The sequence below is a fragment of the Podarcis pityusensis genome (genome assembly GCF_964106645.2).
Source record: "Podarcis pityusensis genome assembly, chromosome: 5".
NCBI classification, from domain to species: domain Eukaryota; kingdom Metazoa; phylum Chordata; class Lepidosauria; order Squamata; family Lacertidae; genus Podarcis; species Podarcis pityusensis.
Window position 1 is genome coordinate 44,099,803 of NC_138032.1, and position 13,193 is coordinate 44,112,995.

Here is a 13,193-nt window from a genome sequence, read left to right on the forward strand (position 1 = left end):
AGTGGCTCTGCTATTCAAGCAGCTGCATGCATGCACACCCCAAGTTAACCTGGGTGGAGCTAAGGTGATGTTGCCACACCTGCACTTTGACATTATCTTATAATCCACTCACCTCCTCTTTCTACAGAGAAATACCATCAGCCTAAAAGTGAGAGTATCCTCTTCTGCGTCCAAAAACAGCCCATGTGTCACAGTCGTGCATTCTTTGAACACACGCAAAATGTGTGTTGCCTGTACTCACTACATTTGCCAAAACATGGGTGGCACCTCTGTGTAAAAATAGTAGATGAGTGTGACTATCTGCATACAAGTTACAGTATGAAACCAATGGCTGAGAAAGTTAGCACTGTTAGGTTAAAAGGCAATACTTTAGATGTGCCGCCCAAACCTGTACATGTTTATTCCCATGTCCCACTGAATTTAAATTTGATCCTTACAATTGTCACTTTAAAAGATTTCAACCTTATACTTGGCCTGAAAGAATATTGGCCACCCCAATATTGTCCCAACAGCATGTATGGACCCATATGCTTAATCAAACAGGGTATATTTAATAAAATTCAGTCTTTAGGCATTACTCTTTTCATACAGCACCATGAACCCATCCTTCTGCACCATGAAGCTTACAGAGCTTTCTCATCTGCTCTAAGATAAGTACCGGTACGTATAGCCACATTAGGGAGGAACTCAAAAGATTAGTGCATGGATCAAAGCCATACTATTATTATTTGTATTTTACAGCTATACCCATCCTCTTGTTCATTCCTGAACTCTGTGTACTTCTTGAAACCAGCAGAAGAGATTATCTTATGCTATGCTATACTACAACATCTGCACTTCACAGTTTGGTGATAAGACAGGAATTATTTCCTTCTTTAAAGCATGCAGATACCCCACAAATAAACAATACTATTTATGTCAAATAGTCATTTCCACCATACTTACAATAAGTTATCACAAAAATGTTCACACAGTAAAACATGCTTGTTTTCCTTTATTTAAAATGCTCTATGTCTTGCATATATACAAAGTGCAACCTGATGGCCAAGCAGAACTATTTACAATTGTTCATCTTACTAGGAAAGAATCACAAATGGCATAAAACGTATTACAGAAGGTGGAATTCACAACAGGTTTGTCTGTGCTGATGTTAAAAATAAAGGTACTCTGATCCTATTTATGTTGTGTGTCCAGATTCTCAGTATACCATCACCTTGTACTGTGACCTCGGGTTCAGTTTCTGAATAATTCCATAGTGAACTCTATGGACATTTACTTAAAGTAGCCAATGTTTGGCATGGGGTGGGGGAAGGAAAGAAAGAAAAGAGATCCCTCCAACAATGAGGGGGGCAGGAAGAATTTATGGTGCAAAATGGTAATGTACTACTAGGAAGATAATGTGCCAGGAATCCAGTCAGTTTTTATAAGTAGATTTTTGGTTGATCCAATTGAAAGGCTGCACTACTGACATTCATTTGGAATCACTCAAAAAAAGAGCAGGGGTTGACAAAATGAGGAACATCTTCCTATTAGCACAAGAGAAAAGTATGTGTGCATATTAGTGAGTATACAACAGCTACTAAGAAAGTTATTGGAACCTATAAAAATGTCACAGAAAAATCTCTTTCAGTTTTCGGTATCATTGCCGCCAGATCTTAGGTCTAAACAGAGGGATACATGTTCAGTCAGTATTATTTGAACCACTTTCATTATCTCTTTGATTTCTTTTTCTTCTTCCTATTGCGGTCTTCACTGCTGTCCTCAGCTTCACTAGCAGTTGGGGTGGGTTCGTTTCGGATGATTCTCTTCTCTACCCTGTATTCTTGTTCTCCAACTCTAGGGTCCCCTTTCACAATAAATTCCCCACTGTGGTATGTTATGGTAACATCCGTCCTTGGATAGGTGCCATAGACCCTTCTGAGATCGTCTTTCACGAATTCCGGCAAGTCCCTCCTAGGTCCCACAATCCTCTCAAGCTTACCCCAATGGAGCTCTCCTCTCAAGGTGAATCCCTCAGGCCACACATCCCAGCCTGGTCTTTGGTAGGCTGCATAAGGAGGATAGTTAGCATAGGGATTGTACAGAGGAAGAGGGCTCACTTGGGGGTAGTACCAGAAAGGGGAAGGATAGAAGTAAGGATTTGCACCATGGATGTGATGGTACTCCACTTGGTTTGCTGGATTTACGTTGTAACCATTGTTATTGTCCATAATCACAGCAAGAGGCCTGTTGTAGAAGTTGTGCATCTGGACTGGAGGGATCATGGGGGCGTGTGCAGTATCTGATGGTCGACTTGGCCCAAGAGGCAGATAGTTATAAGGCAAGGTCTGCATCATAGTTGGATAGTACAGAGCCATACTGGGAGAAGGCGCATACAATTTCTTCTCAAGCAAGCATCACTTTCTCACATCTGGTTTCTGCCAAGCTGTTGAGACAAATGTAAGAGGTGCTGAACTGTGGCAAAGGCAAATGTGCACAAGCTGATTCATTACAAAAGTTTACCACCGCTTGTGGTAAAGCGACATATTTAGCTACACAGTTTCGTTATCTGTCCTCATGGGCCTGCAGAAGCTAAGGCAAACTGAGAGAGGCTTGCTGTTCTTTTAAGACTGTGATGCATACCAGGATTTATCACATGCCTGGCCACACAAGACAAACACACACTTCTTAGAAACAGAGCTTTCACAATACCATGTGCCTTAAACAATATACTATAATACTTAAGTGGCTTTGGACCCGTTGGGACAAGCCTTGCCGACCCATAATGGTCTTGCCGGATAAGCAGAAACTAGCAAACTTCACCCCCCCCCCCACAGAGTTTTATAAAGCTGTCTATTTACACTCTCCTGCTTTGCCAGGATACAGAGATTGCTGCAAGGCAATTCAAATACATACTTCATTTTATGCACATCAGAGAACATGATTTGAAAAGTATTTCCAGGCCTTAATAAATTGAGCCAGGACAAGACAAGTAATTATCTGGGTGTCTGCCAAAGTGTTCTACTACCACTAAAAACTGTTTTATTTCTAGATTTATTTATAGGCTGCCTTTAGGGCAGGCATCCCCCCCCAACCTTCGGCCCTCCAAAATAGAAGTTTTGGACTTCAGTTCCCATCATCCCTGACCACTGGTCCTGTTGGGATCATGGGAGTTGTAGGCCAAAACATCTGGAGGGCTGCAGGTTGAGGATGCTTGCTTTAGGGACACAGTCCACCCAAGGCCAGTTTAGCACTCATAAACAAACTATAATTCAAAAACAATTTTTATAGCAAAATATTTAAGAACATAGGTCAATCAAAATGATCAGCAAAATAAATTCCAAGAAAATATAAATACTTTCTATTATCAAATAGTTTTCTAAAATAACAGTCTTGATGAAGCAGCAGCAACCCAAAATATAGCCCACTTAAAAATTTGAAGAATTTGTCCATTCCTTGTCTCTTTCGGGAGAACTTCCATAACGTCAAGGTCACTGCACTAATATATCACCCTGCAAAGAGAACTCTTATAGCTTCTCCATTTGGATGTAGCAAATGAGAACCAACTCCATCTCCTGGTACTAACAAGGATGACCATCAGAAGTTGAGGAGCTGCTGCTGCTGCCATAGATCTGCCTCTGGATTACGACAGCCAAATGAGGACAGCTATAACGTTTCTGCCCCTCTCATTGTCCACAATGTTATTTTACATCAAGGAGAAAAGATACCTTCTCAGCTAATTAGATATCAAAAGCCAGTCACTTCCAATATGAAAATCAAACAGATTTGAACAGACCTAAGACCTGAAGCCCAATACATTTGCCCGATTGTTTACTCAACTTTTCACCTGCTCCAAGATCCTATAAATCTAACCCTCAACAACATGCTCCGATTTCTTCTCTCTCTCTCTTATCACACATGCCGTCTCCCTCCTACCTGATAATTCCACTTTGGTCTACAAAATTTACAAAGTATTCAAAGTCTGTGCCCTTTAGGTTTCCTAGGAAGGAGTAGGAAGAAGGGATTCCATGAGACTGAAGCCAGTTACAGTGCTAGCAACTCCTGGGGTGGCACACCAGCAATTGCTGAACATTTAGTTTCTCTGGCACAGCCCGGGAGGTAGGCAAGGAAACATAATTAGCTGCCTCTTTAGTCCTCAACGGTTCTCTCCCCTCAAGCTCAGATTTCAAGCTTTGTTGTTGGGAGAAAAGAACACAGAAATGGATAGCAACCAGGTGCAGACACTTGAATGAAGGGGAGAAAACCCAGCTGGGAGAGTCTCAAGGGCTCCACTTACTTTGCTCCCCCTTGCTGCTTTTTTTTTTTAGCAGAAGCTTGGTCCCTTGCTGCAGGGATTCAGGCACAACTCTTCTGAAGAAGAGGCAGGCTCTATTGTAGTAACCACTGCTCCTAGCACCGGCCAACTCAGGCCATGTACCAAGGAAGAATGGTTTCTAGGCAGACAACAACAGGCACAGGTATGACGCATAAATTCAGGTAAGAAGCATAGGGTCAGCCTCCTCCCCTATCTATGGCTGTGCATACATTTGTGGCTTAAAATGCAGTCAGGTCGCTTCTCCCTGCTGCATTTCAAGTGACATTGACATACTGCTGAACCCACCAGAGAGGGTGGGGATGTCTTCACCAGATGCACATTACCTACAGTATTTGGTTTTCCAATGCCTGCAACGCTGCAGAACTGCTCCCCATTAAACTATCATCCACAATAGCTATCCCAAACCTCAGCTTAACTGTGCAGTGAATATAGCTTACAATTTCAAATTGGACGGCAGCTGGCTTGATGGAAAACACATCAAACTGCAGTATTTCTCAAGAAACTACAGGATACATATGGCATATACCAGGCATCGGCAAACTCCGGCCCTCCAGATGTTTGGGACTACAATTCCCATCATCCCTAGCTAACAGGTCCAGTGGTCAGGGATGATGGGAATTGTAGTCCCAAACATCTGGAGGGCCGGAGTTTGCCTATGCCTGGCATATACACACAGCTTCAAACACCAATACACCAGAGACTGAGGGGGCTCTGGTCAGTGCCTGGTTATCCCTATCAATGTATGCTGTTAACAATAAACCAGTGTCTCTGCTTCCTGAAGGTCTGAGGATACCCCGGCTCTCTTCTACGGTGTTTTCTTAATGCATTAAGGTGTGTTTTTTATTTTAAAAAAGTTGAGAAGTATATTTTAATAATATGATCCCCTGCCTGCAGTCTATTACCTCATCATTCAGCAAGGGATTGGCCCAAGCCAAGGAGAGTTGTGTTCTCCCATGATTTTAGCACTGCCACAACTGGAGCACAAACTGAACCTCCCCAAAGAGGAGAGGGCAGAAGCTTAACTCTGCTTTTTGTCTCTTGATTAGATCCCCAGAAATAGGCATCTCATTACGCAGATGGCCACACACTGCTTCTCCACTTTTCTGTGTCTGGGCTTGATGCACGACTCACACACCACCATTTAAAAAAGTTTTTCTCCCCTCTTGCATGACTGTATGTTCATCATTAAGTCTGAGCAGATTTAACCATCTTTCTTGACCAAGACTCCCCTTGGTAGTTCTCACCCCCCAATTCCCCCCCCCCCCACAAACCTTCTGTTGCTAGTGTCTCATATGTAGCAGTTTTGGAGAACTAAAAAGGTGGAGGCAGAACTTACTATCAACTGAAGGGCAGTTTTCATTTTCCTTTGCAGTTATCAGTGGTGGACTTTTTTAAACAGGTGTTTTTTTAAAAAAAAAGTTCTTTGGGGCAATTCTTAAATTTGTGGGGGTTGGCGTCACACACATATTCCCCCAAACCTGATAGTATAGAAAGAAAAACACAGCACCATTTAGCACTTAGAGGAGTCAAGGATGCAGTTACACAGCTGAATGGTTTCCAGAAACAAGCTTACAAACTGCAGTTCGTCAGAAGAACGACTGAACAAACAAGTCACAGCATTAGTAGCATGCAAGAAGCCTCATCTACCAGGCCAAAGAAAATAAATACAACCCAACATAAACAGAGACCAGAGGCCTGCAGCCAAGGTTTTGGTTGATATGTATGTACATAACATCCCCTACCCACAGGGGGAGGGGAGAGAGAGAGAGAGAGAGAGAGAGAGAAGAAGGAACATCTTCCCCTACTGTCTGGTTTCACCCATCTTTCTGTCCCTTAAGATCTTAACCTTTAGCACCACTGTTTTGCCTCATCTTCTTAATCCTATTGCCTTCCTCAAAGATCCTAACCACCAACAGTACTTTCCCCTTATCTCTCCTCCCCTCACCACTCTTGCCAACTTCCTCATCTATGCATCCTCTCCCTCCTGCAAGGCTTCCCAGCCACAGGTGCAATACAACAGGAGAGAGCACTCAAATTAGAGAATGTATTGTTGTGGGAACAATGATTCTAGTATATTGGGTGGGGGTGAATTTGTTCTCATTTTTCATCTCCACCAAACCACATAGATTATACAGATGCTTGGATACTTGCTTAACACTAGAAGTGGGGGGTTGAAGGCAGAGAAAAGAGATGATGTTTCAACATTTGCTTACTCTGAAGTGCACCAGATAGTTTACGTTGATGCAGGAAGCTCAGATTATACATGCCATCATGACTGCTGATGTTTTAAACAGCAAGCTATTTACACTACATAAATGCAATTTAAATCTGTGGGACTACTCAAGTGGGCGGTATGGATTGTAGTGTATCTTGCCATTGACTCTGGAGTCAAAGTATTTTCTAAACTGAAAAGCTGAAAGAGAAAGTTTTAAGACTTCTTGCACACAATAGTGGGAGATGAAACACAGGTGACTGACCAATAAAATGCCAATTTAGAATGTTTCTGATATATGCTAATGTCACTTGCTAAGATCTATCCAGGAAACAGGATCAATGGTTAAGGAGAACATGGTTTCTCCATCTTTAGGAGAAAAATAGAGGGTGTGTGTGATTCATTCCTCTATGATAAACTACACCTGTCGAAGTGCCATCTTCTACACCATGGGTCAGCAAACTAAGGTCCATGGGCCCAATTGCCTTCTGGATCCGGCCCACGGACGGTCCGGGAATCCCCATGTGGATCACCAGTGCACACATTCTTTCCCTCTCCCTCACACGGTGGCGGTGCCTTCTCCTGGCTTCTCCTCGCCCTGCCTAGAGGAGGAAAGGGGCTGGGCTTTGTTGGTGCCAGCAGCAGCAGCACTTGAGCGGCTGCCATTTTAAGCAGCCCCTCTCCGGAGCTCTTTCACACGCCACTCGCAAGACACAGGTAAGCAGCAACTGGGGCTCATGGTGCTCTTGCATCATTCCCCCCCCCCAAAGATACAGTCCAGCCCCCCACAAGGTCTTAGGGACAGTGGACTAGCCCCTTGCTGAACAAGTTTGCTGACCGCTGTTCTACACAACTTTTAGGTGTTGAAGAACACAGGAAGCTGCATTATACCAAGTAAAAAAGCACAGATCCAGCTAGCTCAATTTTGTCTGCTGATTCAAGCAGCTCTCCAGGATTTCAGATAGGAGTCTCTTTCAACCTTACCTGGAGACGCACAGCATTGAACCTGAGACAAATGCTCTACCACTGAGCTATAGCCCTTCCCAGGGCCGTCTTAAGCATATCTGGCACCGTGGTGCAAAGATCCCTCCGGTGTGCCCCCCCCTTCCCCAGAGGAGTTTACCTTTTTTTTAAAGGGAGCCGACACCACACTTACACATTATTTCTAACAAGCCCTTAGAACAAAATAAAATGAAAAGGCAGAAGAAAATCTAATTAAGTCCTCTATTCCAAAGCAAGACTCATTCAAGACTCAGCAGTTCTTCTAATTCATCCTCATGATTCAAATCACCACATATCAAAAAGTTAAAGCCATCACCAGTTTGTTGTTCTTTAAATAAATTGATAAAGACACAGAGAAGGAAGTTCCCGGCCAATTTGTGTTTAAGTACAAAGCTGACATTTTCAAATATTGTGTGTGTAAAGCAATGACATCCTGAACCTAAAATGGACACAAAACTTGGATCACAAAGGCTGCAGGCCTAACTGCACTTACCTTAGAGTAAGCCCTGCTGAATCTAATAGGACCTTAAAACCCGCCCCCCATCTTTAAAGGACTTTTTGATGGTGTTTGTTTGTTTTTAACCACAAACTGCATGGAGAGCACGCTCTCGAGTCCATCCTTACCTCCGAACTGAGTCCTAATGGTAGTGCGCCCCCCCCTCAGCTTTTCCCTCCCACCACCCCAAATCTGAATGAATCCCTCCTCCACCTTTCTCCTCGAAGGAAGGGGTGGGGGCAATGTTCTCAGCGCCCCTCCCCTCCCCCTCCTCCCCACCCCCTGTGCTGGGCAGTTTGAGGCTCGCTTGCCGCGCAGGCTTCCTCAGCAGTCCCACTACTGCCACAGGGCGGGCAGGAGGGAGAAGGGTGCCACGTAGCTTTGTGCACCGCTGCTGCCGCCGCCTCCTCTCCCAGGCAGGAAGCGAGAGAGCACAGCTGGCCAAAGGAAGAGGTGGCGCCGCTACCACCCAACATGCCCTCGCAGCTCTTCCTGGTTGGTCCCAGACTCCCGCTGCTGGGTGCCCCTGATGGGCAGGTGCCACTAACCCTAATGGGTAAGATGGCCCTGGCCCTTCCTCAACAAATCTCCCCCACCCCTTTGCCTCTAGTCAGCATAGTTTGAAACAAAATCAACACAAGTTGATTCTTCTATCCATTACACTCCAGAAAATATTACTGGTTCACCTTATTGTTGCTTCCTTTTTTCCAGCTGCCTTTAGCAGCTATCCAGCAGGTGAAGTTTTCTCCATTACCACATATACATGTCAGGAAGATCTGCTGCTGAATATGTGGGTAGATCATAACTGTTAAGAGAGACATAACAATTCCTCCTCGAAAAGACTAAGAAAGCTATTTTTTTCTAAAAAGGCTCTTCTTAACTATACCGCTATGAACTTGGGAGTCCTGGTTGCAAAGTTCAGCTCAACAATGTACTCAATAGGGAGCCATAAGAAAATTATAATGTTTTAATATCTGTAGTCATGAAATAATAATTGAGACTTACCTTGTATAATTGTAAGACCAAAGTAAATCAGAGAGCTTTGTATTAAAATTAATAATACCTAAAACTACTATTTTCAGATTTGCTAAAATATTACTTAGTGAGATTTCCCACTAGATTTTCAATTAACCAGCATCTACTATATCCCAATGCTATTCTTCCACCTAATAGTAACAATTACACACACCTTTTGCTATAACATTGTAACTGAACAGCTTTGTAAGTGTAATCACCTAGGTCCTCTTGTTACTTTTAGCTAAGTAGCTGCCATTAGCTAATTTTATCAGCCACATTAAGCAGCTGAGGTAATTTAGCTATCTACAGTCATTATGCAAAGAAGGAACCACTTAACATATGAACAATATAGATGAAGCTCCAGGAAAAGGTGTTATTTCATTAGCCTGTGACTATTACCTGATTAATGAAACCTTTTAATGGCAGGTTTCTTATTATCCTTCAATATTATTTGTTAGACTTTGCAGTGTGGATCAAACCTGTAGCATTCACATGGATAAAAATAAATAATGCTCCTTTCATGCAAAGGAAGATTGCATGTAGACTGCAGTAATACTGTGAAGAAAAACAAATGTCAAAAATGTATTTTTTTCAGGTTTGTGATACCTGGTGTAAACAGTAAAATGTTTCACTGATCATGTGACACTCTTTATTTCATTCCAATTATCTATGCCTACTCAGAAGTATGTGCTATTGAATTCAATGGATCTTACTCACAGGTTAGGCTTGAAAGCAGGTGAATGATACAGTGACTAAAATTACTAATATTTTCAGAAATGCCCATTCCAGGTGGGGGAAGATTATCAACAAGCATATTATCATGCAAGTAGACTTTCAAGGGATGACGGTATGTCCACTTATAGCTTTAAAAGGTAAAGGTAAAGGGACCCCTGACCATTAGGTCCAGTTGTGACCGACTCTGGGGTTGCGGCGCTCATCTCGCTTTATTGGCCGAGGGAGCCGGCGTACAGCTTCCGGGTCATGTGGCCAGCATGACTAAGCTGCTTCTGGCGAACCAGAGCAGCGCACGGAAACGCCGTTTACCTTCCCGCAGGAGCGGTACCTATTTATCTACTTGCACTTTGACGTGCTTTCGAACTGCTAGGTTGGCAGGAGCAGGGACTGAGTAACGGGAGCTCACCCCGTCGCGGGGATTCGAACCGCCGACTTTCTGATCAGCAAGTCCTAGGCTCTGTGGTTTATCCAACAGTGCCACCCGCATCCCTTACTTATAGCTTTACAACTGGCTAAAAAGCCAGAAGCAGAGAGTATGAATAAATGGACAGTTCTTATAATAGAAGGAGGTGTAAAAAGTGAAGGTTCCTTATAGATTGGTATTGGGACCTATGTTTTTAAACTTGTTCATAAATGAAGCGGAGCAATGAGGTGGCCAAGTTTGCTAATGAGTCTGAATTGTTCAGGGTGGTAAAAACAAAGGATTGTATGACTCTCCAAAAGACCTCTCCAAACATGGTGAATGGACATTAAAATGGCAAATGCAATCCAGTGTCAGCAAGTGAAAAGTGATGCACAATGGGGGTGGGGTGGGGGAACCACCTAATTTTACATAAACAGATTAGGCTTAAATTGGCAGTGACTGACCAGGAAAGTGACTTTGGGGGGGGGTGAAGCAGATAGCTTGATAAAAATGTGACCCAGAGTATGGCAGCTTTGAAAATGGTGAACACCATGTTAGGGAGAATTAAGAAAGAGATTGAAAACCAAACTGCCAGTATCATAATGCTATTTACATAAATCTATGATGTGAATGTACTTGGAATACTGTGTACATTTCTAATTGGTACACCTCAAAAAAGTTATTGTAGAGCTGGAAAATATTCAGAAAAGGGCTGGCAAAATTATCAAGGCGCTTTAGCAACTTCCCTATGAGGAAAAGTTACAACATGTGGGCCTTTTGGGATTAGGAGAAAGGTAAAGAATGCAAAATTATGTATGAAGAAGTGACTAGGCTTCTCTCACAACACTAGAACTCCACACTATCCAACGAAGCGTACTTCTGAGTACACATAGTTAGAATTGCACCGTAGACAAAATAAAATATTTAATCCAACACAGAGTTAAACAATGGAATTTGCCATCACAAGATGTAGTAATGACCACCAGCTTGGATGATTACAAGAGGAGTTTAGACAAGTCAATGGAAGATAAGGCTGCAAGCCATGATGGCTGTATAGTACCTGTAGCATTGGAGGCAATATATCTCTGAATACCATTTGCTTGGAAATCACAAGTAGGGAGAGTGCTGTAGCACCCACATCCTGCTTGTGGATTTATTTTTGTTTTATTTGTTTCATAAAATGGATGTATTGCTTGATGCTAGAAAACCTCCAAGTGGTTTACAAAAAGAATATAAAACAATATACATTTTGGTAAAAACAAGTAAAACTTTCAACAAATTGAAACAAGCAATAAACTAAAAACATACCAGCACTCTAAATATATTGGTAGGCTTGTCTAAATGAAAATGTTTTTAGCAGCTGCTGAAAGGAGTACAGTAAAGGAGCCTGTCTGATCTCCATAGGCAGTGTGTCCCATAGGCATCTGGTTGGTCACTGTGAGGACAAGATGCTGGACTAGAGGGGTCCAGCAGGACTGTCCATAAATCAGGCTGACATTAGGAGCCTGATAGATAGACCCTTATATTGAAAGGGGACAGAAGCATTTGTTAAGCCATATGCATGAGGTTGGTGAAAACTCTGGCAGAGTTATCAGACCCTCTCTTACTCCATTGTGTGTGTGCTATTTCAGATACACTGATAGCTACTAAACAGCTCTGCCTTCTTCCTTACCTCTAAACCATGGGTAGGCAAACTAAAGCCTGGGGGTTGCATCCGGCCCAATCACCTTCTAAATCTGGCCCACAGACAGTCTGGGAATCAGCGTGTTTTTACATGAGTAAAATGTGTGCTTTTATTTAAAATGCACCTCTGGGTTACTTGTGGGGCATAGGAATTCATTCATCCCCCCCCCCAAAAAAAAACCATATAGTCCGGCCCCCTCCCAAGGTTTGAGGGACAGTGGACCGGCTCCCTGTTGAAAAAGTTTGCTGACCCCTGGTCTAAACAAATAGCTGTATGATAGCCTTCCCTGGGCAAGTGGAACATGTGAGTCATTTATTAGTAACAATAGGGGAGACAAAATAAAATAATATTCATGGGACTGAATAACCACCATCCTCTGACTCATACATGGTTCTGAGTTCTCAGGAAGACCAAATAAACATACCAAATGATTTTTTTGACCACTGTTATTTCCTTTACCATTGTCTCCCATATTTTCCAGACTATTTTGATTTTGAGGCACACAATCACATTGCTTTACAGTGCACTCTAATCATGTCTATTCAGAATTAAGTCCAACTGAATTCAATGGAACTTACTCCCAGGTAAATGGAGTTAGGTTTGCAACGTTAAATAACATTTAATTCCACATATCCTCATGTGGTTCAAGATTAGAATTCTGAATTCTGCCTCGATAACACATTTTATTTGTGAAAAATATTACAGGCAACATTCAACAAGCTCATTAAGGCAATTTAACTTGAATGTTTTATTTATAGATTTGTATCCTACCTTTTTACAGTGTTTCAAGACAGTTAACAGCTAGCTACAAGAAAACATAATCATAATAAACATCACAGCAGCCAGAATGAATAAATCAAACCAGGAGGAGCCAGTAGAAACTCAAAAACAGAAAGAGCAGTCCAAATGCCATTGAAAACATCAATATGCTGGTAATAATATATAGCTGAAGTTGGAGTTTGTTGAATTTATTGCGATTTTATAAGTTTTGAAAATGTTTTAAATGGACATTTCTCCCCCAGTACATTTTCGGAGTCTTTTTGGAGACAAATCACTATAGTCTGGAGAAAAGTAACATATTTTGTCAAATCATAGTATGCACTTGTTTTACTACAAAGAAATACCTTTTGCTGCATTAAAGCCTATAATTATATATATATAATGTAATAATGCCCTCACCTTTAAAAAAGAGTTGATAAAAAAACCTATTGTTTTGAAGAACTATGTCGATGAGACTATAAACTAAATAACAAAATGTAAACTTTTTAAAAAGGAAATAAATGGGTTTTAATTTAAAAATGGGTTTTAAGATTTATTTTTTTAAAACTG

The 13,193-nt window shown here is 42.1% G+C and overlaps 1 long non-coding RNA gene across 2 annotated transcripts; it reads right to left on the minus strand.

Annotated features, from left to right (window-relative positions):
- Positions 1-977: 977 nt before the first annotated feature.
- Positions 978-13,146, minus strand: LOC308477532. Of its 2 annotated transcripts, XR_013986609.1 has the most exons (4): positions 13,044-13,133; positions 12,636-12,669; positions 8,712-8,830; positions 978-2,425 (listed from the first exon to the last, which is right to left on the minus strand). It is a non-coding gene; the product is annotated as an uncharacterized lncRNA (long non-coding RNA). The 2 variants fall into 2 exon arrangements; XR_013986608.1 differs by lacking the exon at positions 12,636-12,669 and having other exon boundaries at positions 13,044-13,146.
- Positions 13,147-13,193: the final 47 nt, after the last annotated feature.